Source organism: Akebia trifoliata, chromosome 5 (assembly GCF_017979445.1).
Source record: "Akebia trifoliata isolate Shusen 1 chromosome 5, ASM1797944v1, whole genome shotgun sequence".
Classification (NCBI taxonomy): Eukaryota; Viridiplantae; Streptophyta; class Magnoliopsida; order Ranunculales; family Lardizabalaceae; genus Akebia; species Akebia trifoliata.
This window is the reverse complement of record NC_141379.1, coordinates 16423784-16440066: the sequence shown is the minus strand read 5'-3', so window position 1 is coordinate 16440066 and position 16283 is coordinate 16423784. Positions and strand designations below refer to the sequence as shown.

The 16283-nt window shown below is 36.2% G+C and overlaps 1 long non-coding RNA gene across 1 annotated transcript; it reads left to right on the top strand.

Moving 5' to 3' along the window:
- Window positions 1-835: 835 nt before the first annotated feature.
- Window positions 836-2417, top strand: LOC147401559 (uncharacterized). The gene is made up of 3 exons (XR_015178212.1): window positions 836-928; window positions 1025-1150; window positions 2325-2417. It is a non-coding gene; the product is annotated as an uncharacterized LOC147401559 (long non-coding RNA).
- Window positions 2418-16283: the final 13866 nt, after the last annotated feature.

Genomic DNA, 16283 nt, shown 5'->3' with positions numbered 1-16283 from the left:
ACTATTTTTTTTTCTAATATTTAAGATTATATATATATATATATATCTATATATTCCTTTTGTCTTACATAGAATTGACCAAAAATTTCATCTTTTGTAAATGTTGTGTATGGATAAGGTGAGTCACGAGAGTAAGGCATCCTTTGTCTTAACGGAAATGTTCAACACCCTAAGTTTTACCACACACTTTAACAAACGTTTTTTGTCCTGCATGGGTTAGAAGTTTTGGAATGGGCTGATTTTTGGTGAGATGATCTCTATGATTAGAAGATCATCCTCCCCAAAAATCAGCCCATTCCGAAATGTTTAACCCCATGTTTACATGTTGAAAAATTGTGGACCGTCCATTTTTTGTAAATCATTTTTGATGGGGTTAGAAGTTTTGGAATGAGCTGATTTTTGGTGAGGATGATCTCCTCACCATTGAGATCATCCTCACCAAAAATGAGCCCATTCCAAAACTTCTAACCCATGTAAGGCAAAACACGTTTGTTAAAGTGTGTGGTAAAGCTTAGGGGGCGATTGATTGCGCTTCAAAACGCAATTTTACCGGCGTTTGCGTCAAAACGCGGCGTTTTGAAGTTGAATCAAACACAATCCAACTCAGCGTTTTGAAATTGAGTTATGAAATTGCGTTTAGAAACGCAAATGGGTGAAGCGGTATTTTAAAGCTTTTCTAAATTGCGTTTGCGGGAGACGCGAATTACCGAAAACGGCTCATTTGAAAAGACTATTTTGCCCATCGTTTTTTAACCTCATTTCTCTTCTTTTCTGTCGACAGAGAATTGCACACAGCAGCTCTTCTTCTCTTCGTCATTCTCTTCATCTGTTCTTCGAGTGGGAGAGAAAAAAACCCCTAATCCTGAACTCTCTACGATAGATCCGATCGACAAAGTAATTTTTTCTTTTAGTTTAAGAATTAAAAATGGTAAGAAAATCGTTTAATTTTTTAATCATATTTTGTTTTTTCTTTCTATATCACAACTGGTGAGATTTGAGATGAAATTATGTGAATCTTATTTAGGGTTTGTTGGATTTTTCAATCGGCTCTCTTCAATTTCCATTCGTTTTTGACAATGGTGTTGTTAGTAATCTGCACCTGCACTTGTGTTAAGATGCAGTTTCCTACCATTCTCCAACAAAAAACTGGGTACTCTCTCTCTCTCTCTCTCTCTCTCTCTGTATTAGCTTAATATGCTTAGACTTCTAGGGTTTAGATTAGGAATATTGATTGATACACTATATTGTGGAGACCTTATAATATCTGTACAGTTATAGGAAATCAAACCCATTGAGCTTAAACAATTAACCGAAGCGTTAACATTTGATCTGTTTGAAAAAAATTCCATTTGCACAAAAGGTGTTTGAATTTTTTTGGATTTTAGGTGATATATATATATATATATGGGAACGGATCGAGGGACATATGTAAAAACAATGTAACATTAATAAATTTCAAAATGTGGGTTAGAAGTTTCGGATTAAGCTAATTTTTTGTGAGGATGATCTCCATGATGGGAAGATCATCCAAAAAAAAAAAATCAGTCAAATCTGAAACTTCTAACCCCATTAAAAGTGATTTAGAATGTAGACCGTTGATTTTTTTTTTTGCCAAGTTTTGCAAATAATTTGTAAATCACTTTTGATGGATTTAGAAGTTTCAGATTGAGTTGATTTTTTGTGATGATGATTTTCTCATCATAGTGACCATCCTCGCAAAAAATCAGCTCAATCCAAAACCTCTAACCCATATTTTGAAAAACCATTGTTTTTACATATGTCCCTTGAACCACCCCCAATATATATATTTTCTATTTAGATGCTTTCTACATTGCTTTGAGATGGTATTGGACTTGCAGATTAACCTCTATAAGGATCAGATGTAGGGAGTTGTGGATGTGGGTCTATATAAGTTGGTTGGTAATTTGGGTTGTAGTGTGGGGTGTCTTTGTGAGTCAAACTTGGGCTTCCTCCGTGGTGTTGATTCACAATCGAAGGCGTTATGGGTTTTGCATTTAGAAAGAATTTGGGAGAAGATTGTTCATCAAACTTATTAACTCTGTTAAAGAGTACATTATACTCGAAAAACCCTTTTATACTCACCCTCCAAGAATCAAAGTTAGTGGAGTGTGACGATAAGATGATTAATGAGCTTTGGAGGGGGGACATTGGCTGTGATTTTCTTCCAATTTTAGGATCAGCAGGTGGCTTAATCATGACGTGGAATAAGAATTTCATTAAAATGTCAATAAACATGGTTGGGCCTTTTTCTATTTCTATTTTGTGTAATTGTGTTAATAAGGATTTTCAGTGGGTTTTTTCAGGTATTTACGGTCCTACTAAAGGTGGGGAGAGAGTTCAATTTTGGGAGGAATTGGAGGATGTGGGGAATGTTACATAGAAGGGTATTCAAATAGTAACCCATAAATGGTGTCTCTTAGGGACAACACAAATTTACTGGTTTGATAATCTAATTGAATACCCAAAATTTTGATGTAGTTTGTAACATTCATTGGATTTCAAATTCGAATAGGAAAAAATAAAATCGAAATTCTAATGGAGCTTTAATGTAATTATATATTTATAAGGATATTCTGATAATTTTTATGCATTATGAGTATATCATCAACATTGCGTATTATACAGGTATTTTGTTTATCAGGAAAAATTCATATGTCCATTTTTAAGAGGAGATGCTGTCGAAATTTCTATAGAATTATAAACTTTTTAAAATTAAAAAAATTATTTCTATAAATTTTTAATATGAATTTATTATTTTTATATAAATTTAATGTAATTATATATTTATAAAGGTATTCTGATAATTTTTTATGCATTCTGGGTGTACTATCAACCTTAAGGGCATTCTGGTCATTTTACCCTAATACAGCAGATTCTTGAAGCTGTATCAAACAGTAATTACCAGATTATGGTCAACAGCACAGCACTTTTACAAAGCTCTATCAAACAGGCTTTTCAATGTTTCAGCTTCTGACAGCAGATTCAGACAGCAGATTCTGACAGCAGAAGCTGACAGCAGATTTAAGAAGCTGAATCAATCAGCACCTTAGGGTGCTGAACGGGACCCTTGTCTTAAATAGTATTAGGGTAGAGCTCCTTTGCCAGATGTTGTCTTTTGAGCAGTGCCACCTTGTCCATGAGGGACAAATCCACGCTGATGCCACGAGTAGGCCACGTTGCTGGGTGAGGTCCATGTCAACGTTAATATCAAAATCGTTAGTATGGTTTCTGTCGCACTTAATTCCCATTTCCTTCACCCAATGGTAGGAAGACACCTGTCTTACTCGTCCCTCTGGCTACAACAGCTCTCCAACATCCTAACCAACTTCAGTCGTGCATAATCCCTTGTATGATCCAATGATTAGGTGCCACATAGGCAAGGGATAAGTGGTTGGCGATAGTGCGACATGTGTACTGTCAATGCTTCACACTGCCATCTTTCACCACGTGTCCTATGCCACATGTCCGCCATCAACAGTAAACTTCAACATCTCCATTAGTGTGCTCAATGAAGAAGGTTGTGTTAACAAACAGCATAATACCAATGAACAATATTCAATGTGCAACTAAAGAGATTTTATTAAGGAAAAATCATTAAAAGAGAATTAAATGTATTTATGTTTACAAATAAGAATCTATTTTTTCAAAAATGAATTAAGTTTACTAACTCAATGGATTGTCCAATGTTTTATGTGTTAAAATACACTGTTCTATCAAAAATGTCCTTTAAATGATTAAAACGTTGGACTATCCCATGTTTTAATAACTTACTTGAACACCCCACCAATTTAGTCTCCATTTAAAATATTGGACAGTTCAACAAATTACTAAAACGCTGGACAATTCAGCTGACTTAATATATATATATATATATTAAATATTAAAATATTTAACTCTCTTTATTAATTTTTCCTTTTATTAATAAAAATTCAAAAGAGATGATTGAATTGGAGTAATTATTTGTTAGGTGCTATGGACCATGTGTTTGTACAATTACTGAGAAGCTGTGCAGTAATATCATTTAGAGTCAGGCTCCATGACGGTGACCCGTTGAATAGAATAGGAATGGTGTGTCTATGTGGCAAATTTTAAAATACATTGGACTTCTAAACAAGCCATTTTCAATATGACACACAGCCTTTACCCAATTAAAATGTGCCACCTAAACATCGTTTGGTGTTTGTTGCTCTCTCTATACGAATGAATCGCGACTCTTTTATTATTTTTCTCTAATATGTCATATGATTGTACATCTTGATCAGGCCAACATGCAAATGGTGTTACCCCTAAAGGGTTAGCTTGTGGAATTGGACTTGTAAATTTCAACTTTGCCAAGTCCGTCTTTTGAAGTTGACAATGAGAGTATCACACAATCGCATTTGGTTGCCTATGAGAATCTACCCAAAGAATTACATAATATTCCTACTTCACTACTTTACTATTTGGACTGCATTTTGTAGATCCTTCAGTAGGCTTCCTATCCCAAAATTAGAAAGTTTCTCGTTCTAAAATCCCTCACCATAATATAGAATATTTTAATAAAACCCCCTTGCAAAATGGGTGATATTAATAATATCCCCTCCCCATGAAATGCAAGATGAATCCCAAAATTCAAACTTTCTCCAACGTTTGTTCAGTTGACATTCTATTATTTCAATACTAAAAAATACCTTGGTATCTTGTAAATTATTAAGATGTTATTGTTTTAATTGAAGTTAGGATTTTACTATCATCTCACATATTACAATTAAGGTCCGTATTTGTTATTTTTGAATTTGTTTTCGAGAGTGTTAGGATTTGATTCCTTAGACTGATTGCTTTGAAGTCCTACCATTAATGTCTTTGAATCCGAATTCAATTTTAACTAGATTTTTATCGATTAGAGATATCTTCAAAGAACTTGTTAGTACTTTACTAGCTATTCTCCAAACATTCCAAACCCTTTAATACTTAGAAAACCTATCTACCAATAAGAAAGGAAGCAGGTGCCTACTAACTTAGTTGGTAAAGTCTTTGAGTGATGATACCAAAAGCCTAGGTTCAAAAAATCTGAGAACAGAAAAAATGCAATACAAGAATGGTTTGGGTATAAAAATCAATAACAAATCAACTATTTGTTTATCGACTATTTAAGCCTCTTATCACAAATCAATAACACTTGGATGTCTTTACACATTTTTATTAGACATTTTAATATTTATTCTAAAATAACATATATAGAATAAATTTAAAACAAAAAAACATAATTATTTTTTATATTTATCCAAATTATTAACACAAATGTTCGTAATGCAAAGCACATACTAGCTTACCCAATTGAATTAGCAAAGCACATGTTCAAAAATTTTAAGGAAAAGAAATATAAAAAGAGTGAAAAAACTAATTATTGATCAATAACTGTGAAATTTGATAACAAACAACGGATAGCGATTGTATAATGATGAAATCTTTTAAGTGTAAAGAGAATAATGAAAATATTATCATATGATATTGAGATAAATTTTTTTTTTTTATTATTATTTTTTGTAATATGGGTTAATTTATTTTTTTAACCTGAAAAGTATTTTTGATTTGTTTAATTCGGGAAAAGAGTAAATCGTGAATGATCCGAAAAGTTCAAAAAGTCACAAATTTGTGTGGAGGGAAAATTTATAAGCCTCGAGGTAAGGGACACATGGCCTAAGCACGGAAGAATATGGCATCCGAGCCAATTACAAGAACGGAGGACCGGTCAAAAGGTAACATAAATCAAAGGTTAGGATGGGAGGAGGAGAAGATCAAGGGAAGATGCAATTACGGATAAGGATAACCAAAGAAACTTACTAAAACAAGAAAACTATCCTACCAATCTATAAAATAAATAGGACAGTCAGGTACGCAAATTTTGCTTAAGAGATATTTTCCTGATTTTTCTTGATTTGGGTGTTGGAGTGTTTGTGATGCAGGGGCCACCAATCGAAGAACAGATCAAGATCAATCAAGCGAAGGAGAACATATCTCGAGGCAAATCATAAATTTGACTCTACAATTGAATTTTAATCATTTTTGTGTCATTCAGATATAATTTGATAATTATACAAAGAATTACTCTATGAACAGGCTTACCAATAATTAAAAAAATAATAATACAAAGGAATTTTAGAGAAACCCAAGATTTTCTTGAAAAATCTCTAAGTTTTGCAAAAATAACCCAAACCACTCTTAGTGGGACACTCCTTGTAGTCCAAAATGGCTAAAACACCTCAAAATACCCACTTTTAATGAAAACCATATGAAAAATGAATCTACAAGGCTCAACAATCCGCCTGTCCTGTGCACACATACCCATGCACTCAGTACTTAACTAAAAGTACAATAACTACCATTACTTTTTTTTTTTTTTTTTTTCTTTTCCAATAAAGAAGAGAATACAATTGCTAGGAGAAAATCCTCTGTAAATATATTTCTTAGGAATAGCAATTTACAAGTGTATGAATGACTGCACATTTTCTCACAATCATCTTTCTTGACAAAACAATTTGTACTTGCCAGAAAAATATTTCCCACCCAACCCTACAAAAAATTGATTTTTTTCTTCTCCAATTGTTGTTCTCTCGCTCTCACAATTTCCCCCACTCCAAGACTAAAAACCAACCCTTTTGATTTCCTTGGTGCAATAAAACACTAGAATCCACTTTTGAAAATCTTTTTTCTACAATTAGTAGATCCTTCGTAATTCTTCCAAAATAATCATTTTTAGAAATTGTTTCCCAAAATTATCCTAATCAACCGAATTGAGAACCTGTCAAATAATTGCTGAACTTTGTTACTATGTTGAAACTGATGACATGCATCCTTGACGTCAATCTTCTTATAATATATTAATGTGAAAAGATCCAAATGCCCTTGTCTTCGACCCCCATTCAAAAACCCCTTGCTTTCTCTTCTCGAAACCTGTCATCTTCAATCTCTTTGAATAAAAAATTTAACACTTATTTTCAATCTAAATATTTTATCTACTTCTCAAGAAGCAGAAGGCTTCACAACTGTAGTACAAATCTCTAAATTATAGCCCTTGATGGAGGGCTCCTAGTGCAGGACTAAAAAGACAAGGGATATGAGATCTAACTATCCTAATAGGGCCTTTTTCTGGGGCTTAAGATGGTAAAAATTTGCTTAGGAAATATCTTCAGATCTCAGCTCTTTTACTATTGAAGGTATCCAAAATAAAGGGATTGTCAAGAGGTTTATGAGAGTGAGTGATATCTGCAAACAATTTTGAGTCTAAGACATAAAATGAGAATAATATAAGAAATAAGCGCTGATCCTCCTAGGCCTAGCTTTTACCGACCTCTCATGTATGAAGGGAACAGTTAAATCTGAAAACAACTACTTATCATGCTGCTTCAGAAGCCAAGCAAACTAGGTCAGCAAATTACAAAGCCAATCAAAACTACACTGAGATGCCAAAGTTATAAATGTTTTTCATGCATCACAAATGTTCTAGCTTCAATAATACGAAACAACAAACATTTTTATTTTTATTTTTTATAATGATCATGAGCAACTACAGCATCTGATAATCTCTAATAGGAAAAGAGATGCCCATAAAGAGTTGTATGTGACTGCCCAACCAAAAGAACTCTATTAAGTTCAGCATTTTCAGTTCATTACCTAACAAGAAGGAATCAACCAACCATGTTAAGACCTAAGCATTTATGAACAAGTAAGCTGATTACTTAAAACTATTTTTATTTTATTAAAGTGCCACTTTCAATTAGTTATGTAAGAAATTCACAGAACTCAAATGAATCATAATTGTTATGGCACAAAGAATGTAAAAGTAAAAGGACCACATAAAACCTGATTCTTTCATAACAACAAGGTTCAGGTTTTCTCAACACCATCTAGATCTAGCTGTAGATGCAATCTCCCATTCCCATTGTTAGCAGCTAAAATCTGGTCATTTAAATAGGCCAGCCGCTAATGGTCTGATCACGTAACAATATAGGGGAATAAACAACAACTCAAATGTCTCTTCTGGAGAATGACCCCAGCCTCCTAATCAACCAATCCACTTCCATTAGATGATACGGTGAAGTGGAAGCGAATAAAATCTTTTATTCCACAAGGAAAAAAGAAAACACACTCTTGATTCCATAAAATTCTAGAGCAATGATTTATTTTATTGAAAATTGAAATTAATTACAATGCTCTAGGAGGCCTCTATTTATAGGGAAATCCTCCTTATTCAATAAGGAAAACAAAATAATAATCCAAATCTAAAAATAACAAATAAAGACTCAAATTAGGCCCATAATAAAGGTGCGGTTGGTCTGGAAATTGGCCCATGCTATGAATAAAATGAATTGACTGAGTCCTGGATGGATGAGTTGACTTGGTTCCAGATGAATTAATATTCTTTTTATCTTCCTTGTCAAGGAATTCCAGTGCAAGATGTTCTATATCATGATATCACCCTATGGATGGCTCTGTTTGGATGTTGATGTTAGCATTTGGAATTCCTAATCCAACAGCTGAAGCTAGCCAAAGATGTACCTCAATACGAGAAAAAGATTCTTTTGCAAGAATATCTAATAGACAGCATCACGTGGTCTCTCTTCTTCTCATGAAAAAGAAGATATTTTTGGAATCAGAGAGAGTTATCTCCAGAGGAGAGAATCCCAATTTACCTGGAAAAAACCATAGTGCATGAACTCATTTTAACTTAATTTTTTATAATCCTTCTCATTAGGAAGTGTTTCATACTCTCATAAGAGAAGATGGCTTGGTCCTATCAGAGTCTAGCTATACGTATAAGTCCCAAAAAGGATATCTTAGTAAACAAAGATGACACATCACTCCTTTGTTAGATAGAGTGACTTAGTCACGCCTTTTGAATCCCTTGGAGAACCTTATTCTTTTTATAGGTAGGCCTTGGAAAACTTTATCTACATAGAAAATTCTACTTCGAAGCATTTGAAGGAAGAAGTAGCTGCACACATCCCTGAAAGTTGTCACTTCATGATTGCAGAAAATTTAGCATGATTGAAGCACTATCAAACTCCCTAAACGAATTTTTTAGGGATAAGTTGTTACGAAAGTCTTAGATCCATCAGAGATCGCAAAACCCAATTTGAATTACTCAATTCTGATATCAAAATAAAAAGATGTGGACTTTGGAAAATCATTGCACAGAAACAACAAATACTCAAGAATGAATTTTTTTAGAAAAGTTAGGGTTTCTAGAATATTGACTTTGGGACTTGACTATTCTTCTTTTACAATTCTTCTTAGTATCAGAGCCCAAAAGGATCCATCGACAGCCACTCCTTGGCCTTTTCCTCTTCAGTTTTGGGATCTTGAAGCTTCTCCATCGCCACCTCATTTTCTCTCTTCTCCTCCCATCTATTCTTTAGACCTTGAGACCAAACAAACCTAACAACAGGTTTGATTAGAGAGTTTCCACTTCGGGGGTTTCTGTTTCTCTTTTTAGCCCTAGATATCCTAATCGCACGATGCGATAGGGTTGCTGCTGTGATAGTACAACTTGGTTGTGACTTGGCTGTTATGCCATTGCTGTGACAGGACCACTGGCTGCTGTGAATTGGTTACTGACTGCTGCGATTTGTTCTGTGTGCTGCTGCAATTTGTGGTGTGGCTGCTATTTTCTTGTGTTGCGATAGTGTGTGGCTGCTGGCTGCAGTTTTACTGATTTGCGATAGGGTGTGGCTGTTGGCTGCTGTTTTTTCCTGGCTGTTTTACTGATTTGCGATAGGGCTGACAGCAGTGGTGACTGTGGTCTGCTGGATTGGTTCTTATGGGTTGCCCTTGATGTTTTCTGCTTCGTATGGGCTACCCTTTGCCCCTCCTTTGATCTCACACATTGGTTTGGGACTGCGAGAGACCTCCCTTCAAGCCAAAGTCTCAAGTTTTTTGCCTCTCTCCTCTCATTACCCCATATTTCGGTTAATCTCTTGATACATCAGCCCTTCTCAGCTGATTTTCTTCTATCTTTTGCACCCTCTATTGGTTCTCATGCTCTAAGTGTTTGTTAGTTTGACCCTCCTTTTGTTTTTTGCTCTATTGTTTTGTTTCTCCTTTTATCCACTTGTGTTTGTGAGATATGACGTCAAACCAAGAGAACAAGAACTCTACTTCTATTCGAAGGGGAAATTCCTTAGCCCAACGTATTACTAGTACCCTATTAGATGGCCGAAACTTTCAGCCATGGTCTCGGTCTATGAGACTCTATTTGGGCAGAGAGGCAAATCTGGATGGCTTTTGGGCACTGTTAACAAGCCACTCACTACTGATTCCAAGTTTAAACCATGGGAGATTGATAATTGTACTATTCTTGGATGATTGTTTAATTCCATGGAGTAACGTATCTATACTATATTCATGTACCATGAGACTATCTCATCTTTGTAATCAACTCTCATTCAGACATATGTACATGCTAAGAATGATTCGAAGATTTATGAGCTCTACCGAGTCATTGCCCAAGCTACTCTGGGGACTCTTAAGTGTAGCTGATTATTTTGGATTTCTTCAATATTAATAGGAAGAGCTTTCTTATTATGAATGAATGGTTGAGCTATTTACTGAAGTTGCCGGGTATGTGATTCAGAGGATTGCTCGACATCAAACATACTAGGATTGAGGCATTGCGGACCTGGATTCTTAACACCTCTCCTCCTTTGCCCTCCTTATTTGAGACTTTTGCAACTATTGATAATGATGAGCGTCACCACTAGTAGTCCCATCTTAGAATCAAGCTCCTAGTATTCTTTCCACTCTAGTGGCATATCAGATAGCTTTAGCCGCCAATTCAGACTTTTCTAACTCTCGTGCTCCTGGATCTGGGAGTAGCGGTCGTGACCGTGGTCATGATCGAGGCAGTGGTCTTATTTGTAGTCATTGTGGGAGGACTGACTATGAGAAGGCCCGATGCTTTCAGCTATATCCCCATTTGCGATCTACAACCACTCCTCCTTTGGGGCACTCTGCTCCCCGTGTTGCTGCTATTGATTCCTCCCCAATTCCTACCACTGACCCCCGGCTCCCTCGGGCACCATTGATCTACAACAACTTCAAACCTAGATTGCCACTATTCATGCTCATACTTAATCATCTTCGACTGTGGCCTTAGTTACCCTACCTTCAAGTACATCTTCTGCATTTCATACCACCCAGTTGGGGTCATGCTCCCCTGGCATGAATAATTGATTATAGTGTCTCTGATCACATAACCGGTGTGTCTAACCATTTTACTTTTATTTTTCCTACTACTCATAGGAAAATATGTCTTATTGATGGGTCCCTTACACTTATACACAGCAAGGTACCATCCCTTTATCCTCTAGTGTTTCTTTTGATTCTATGCTTCATGCTCCTCACCTATCTCTTAACCTTTTGTTTGTGAGTAGTATAATCAAATCTCTAAATTGTTCAGTAACCTTCTTTTCCTACTCACTGTATCTTTTAAGATCTGACTTCGAGAAAGATTTTTGCCAACGGGTATGAATGGGATGGGTTGTACTTGTTTGGATCTCGGCATACTGCTACTCCGACTTTTATGCTATCTTCCTCTAGGAGTCATACTTTTATCTTTTCAGTCCTTAGATTTGTGGCATGTTCGCTTAAGGCATGCTAATTTTCAGCACTTACGTTCTTTATTTCCTACTTTAAAAAATTATTGTGGTGGACACAAGTTTCAGTGCTCCGTGTGAACTTTCTAAACACACATTCTTCGTATGTTCCTCGTATGCATCGATTTAATACAATGTTTGATTTGGTTCATTTTGATGTGTGGGGGCCTTCCCTTGTTACTCTTTTTATTGATCATTAGTATTATGTTACATTTATAGATGACTATTCTCATTGTATTTTGGTGTATTTGATGAGGTCTCGTTCTCGTTCAGAAGTGCTACCTATTTTTGTTAATTTTCTTAAAATGATTTAGACATAATACAACATCACTGTAAAATCTCTTCGGTCTAATAATGACGGGGAATATATTTCTGTTGGAATTCGTTCTCACCTTCATGAGCATGGTATGCTCCACAAATTGACCTGTCCTTACACTCATAAACAAAATGAGGTGGTGGAATGCAAGAATCGTCATCTTATGAACATTGTCCGTTGCCTTCTTCGAGGAATGCATGTTTCTAACTTATATTGGAATATGATAGTCCTCACTACAGTTTTTCTTCTTAACCGTATTCCGAGTCCACCTTAGGAGGACAGCTGCCTCCATGTTCTTCGTCCTGACAACACCTTCTTTCCTATTACACCCAGAGTTTTTATGTGCACTTGTTTTGTTTAGGAAAGGACCCCTCATCGTACAAAATTAGATGACAAAGCCATTCAATTTGTTTTTTTGGGTTACTCCTCTATGTCAAAGGGGTATCGATGTTATGATCCCATTTCTCATCGTGTCATACATTTTCTTGATGTCACTTTTTTGAAAATGTTCCTTACTTTTGTGCCACATCTTTACAGGACTCTTTTCCCTTACAGCATCTATCTCCTATAGTATTGCCTTCTCGTATAGTACTGCCTTTTCCGATCTTCTCTCCATCTTCGCCAACGCTTTAGGTTTACTCTCATCACCCTCGTCCCTCTTCAACCTTGCTAACCTCCTCCTTGGACTCAAGTATATTCTCTCCTACTCCTGCTTTTATCCCTTATATATTTGACTCTCACTTACCAATTGCACTTCACAAAGGTAAGTGGGGGTGTGTTACTAATCATCAAATTTCCTAGTTTGTATCTTATCAATGACTCTCTCCTTATCTGGTCTACCTTATTACCATTGATTCTATTCTAATTCCTCGGTATATTTCAAAGGCTTTAAGAGATTCTCAGTGGACTGTAGCCATGACTATTGATATAGATGCTTTGCAAAGGAATCATACTAAGAGCTTGTTCATCTTCCCTTCGGGGAGTGGACTATTAGTTGTAAATGGATTTTTATTGTCAAGTATCTCGCGGATTGCACCATTAATCGATACAAGGCGCGCCTTGTTGCTAAGGGATTTACGCAGACTCAAGGCAAGGATTTTGGTGCTACATTTGCCCCTGTGACTAAAGTTTCCATTGTTCGGCTCATCTCTTTAGCTGCATATCGCTCATGGCCTCTTTACCAACTCAATGTGAAGAATGCATTTCTGAATGGTGATCCAATCGAGGTTATCTATATGGATCCCTTATTGGATTTTGTCTTTAGGGCGAATATTCTGGGAAGGTATATCGCATTTAAAAATCTCTGTATGACCTGAAACAATCTCTACGAGCCTGGTTTCAACGATTTTCTAAGGTTATTTTATCTACGGAGTTTTTCTAATGCCAATCAGATCATACATGCTTTGTTCGTTGAGGATTGGATGGTCGTTGTCCTATTGTTCCAGTTTATGTGGATGATATTATCCTGATTGGAGATGATGTCCGATAGATTGACTAGGTAAAGATGATATTGGTTCATACTTTTGAGGTTAAGGACTTAGGTTCTCATAAGTACTTCTTGGGGATAAAAGTAGCTCGCTCTCGCTGTGGTATGTCGTTATCCCAATGCAAATATACATTAGATCTTCTTCAGGACATTGGTATGCTTGATTGTCATCCTACTTCTTTTTATATGGATCAGAATCATCATCTTCATGTCGAATCTGACAAGCTATTATCTGATCCCTCTTCTTATCAAAGACTCATAGGCCGCATAATCTATCTGATTAACACTAGACCAAATTTGGCTTTTACGGTTAGTGTGGTCAAGCAGTTCATGCATGCTCCGCGTACTTTTCACCTTGATGTTGTTTATCATATTCTTCGCTATTTGAAGTCGCATCCAGGTCTTGACATTTTTTATTCATCCACTGTTCAACCTCATTTATCTTGTTTCACTGACCATGATTATGTTGGTTCTATTACGATGGGAGATATACCTCTGATTTCTGTACTTTCCATGATAGTAACTTAATCTCGTGGAAAAGTAAGAACATGTTCGTTTCAGCTTCTATGCTGGCTTTTTTTAGCTTAAAGGCCTTTTTTAGCTTTTAATGCTTTTAAGCTAAAAAAAGCCATTGGATGATGTTCGTTTAGGCTTCTGCAGCTTATGGGGATTCAAATTGAAGCCCAAAATTATTCTTTTTTGAAGTCGCAATATAGGTGCTCCGCGAAGGAGCTTTTGCACAAAGTCAAAGATTGAAAATGGCTTGGAGTGAAATGACAGAAACACCCTTGATCTTTAAATGATATTCCACCAAAATTAGGGTGAAAAGTGAAAAAGTCATGTTATTTGTGCTTTGTTGTAGCTCGACTCCAGCTATTCGAAATAGAAACTTTGGAGGGTTAGGGCATCATGACATTGGAAGAGATAAAAAACGAGTCCGTTGATCTGGTAATCAATCGATCGATTCTCTTTTTTTCTCTTCAACTTCTCGTTATTTTTTATGAATAAATTCGGTCAGTTTTAAAGGAGATCTGAGTTTTAATGGAGATTTGAGTTTTAAACTTGATTTCAGTCTGTTTTAATGGACATCTGAGTTTTAAACTTGATTTTGATCAGTTTTGTCTTCGAATGCCTTGTCGAGTTTAAAACCAACCATTGACCTGAGTTTTAAAGGAGATATGAGTTTTAAACTCGATTTCGGTCAGTTTTGTCTTCGAATGAATTTTTAAGTTTAAAACCAACCATTGATCCAACAACCACTCTAATGGAATGCTGGTCGTCATCATCTAGAAGAGTCTGAGCAGCCGCAACAGCAAGGTTTGCTTCATGCTTTTTGTAAAACACCACAAAGGGTAATTATATTGTGAATCACCCCATGAATTAATAAGGGTAATTAAATTGATTTTGGACAATTTAAACGTTGATAAACACCATCAAAGACATATAGGCTGGCTTTAGTGTCCCATTTATTCAAGATCCCAACTGTGATATTCTTCCTTAAGAAAAGATGTGGATTTCTTGTTAAAGAATTCACTAAATCAAACAAAGCATATCAACCATCCAAAGCACCTAGAATGTAGCTTATATCAGCATCACAGGTCAGTAAATCAAAGTGATTACCATAAACCCTAAGGAACTCATAGACCCAGCTGAAATAAGACAGTGAATTCCCATGTGAATTGTCCCATGGATTCATCCAATGCACAAATCTGGCATACACATTCACACACAAATCTAGTCTCCACTCCCATGAAACTGAGACAAGTCACTCCATCTTATGGCTACCATGTGTGTATCAACCATATAAGTGAGGTGCCAAGCCTTAGCTTCAGCTGTAAACATTTAAGGGAACTGGAGCATCAGATCTCCCACACAGCCTAAGATGGTTGTCTGATCCTCCTACAATGTTACACAAGGGCCTTGAAATACCTGTTGAGTTTAGTCCCACATCGGACACGAATTGCTTTGTCTCTCTCCTTATAAATTCCTAGGCCTCTCCACTCATTGGCCAATTGGTTTTGAGTTGGACCCCCAAATCTATCATGGTATCAGAGCAGGCCTTTCTTTTCTCCACGTCACCCAGTTCATATCTCCACGTGCTTTGGCCCAGTCCAGCCCACACGTGCGGGGGGTTGTTGAGTTTAGTCCCACATTGGACACAAATTGCCTTGTCTCTCTCCTTATAAACTCCTGGGCCTCTCCACTCATTGCCAATTGGTTTTGAGTTGGACCCCCAAATTTATCAATACTAATGAAGAGGCATAATCTATATATGCCTACTTATTACTAGAAAGGTAGAGGGGCTGTCTTCAAAATACTAAAGGAGAACTCAAAAAAACAAAAAAAAACTAATGAAGACTAAATGGGAGACTTGGAACCAAAAGGAGACACTACTACTAAAAAGAACAAATGGCATACTAAGGCCCTGTTCGTTTGGACTTTGGAGCTGGGCTTTTTTAGTTTTTACTGCTTTTAAGCTAAAAAAGCCCGCTGGATTCCGTTCATTTGGGCTTTTGGAGCTGACGGGGCTTCAAATTAAAGCCCGAAATTGAAGCCGCCTTAGAGGTGCTCCGCATTTGAGCTTTTGCGCGAAGCAAAGACCGAAAACGGCTCTACTTAAAATGACCTAACTACCCTTCTTCTTTAAATAATATTCCACCAAATGCCCTTCTTCTTTAAGAATAAAAAAATAAAAAATTGTGCTAATGGGTCCGTCACTTATAGTGATGAAGATCTAAGGAAAAAAAAAATGTGGCAGATGGGCCCGCCACATGTAATGGAAAGAGAGAGAGAGTGATAAAGATGTAAAAATAAATAAAATATGTGT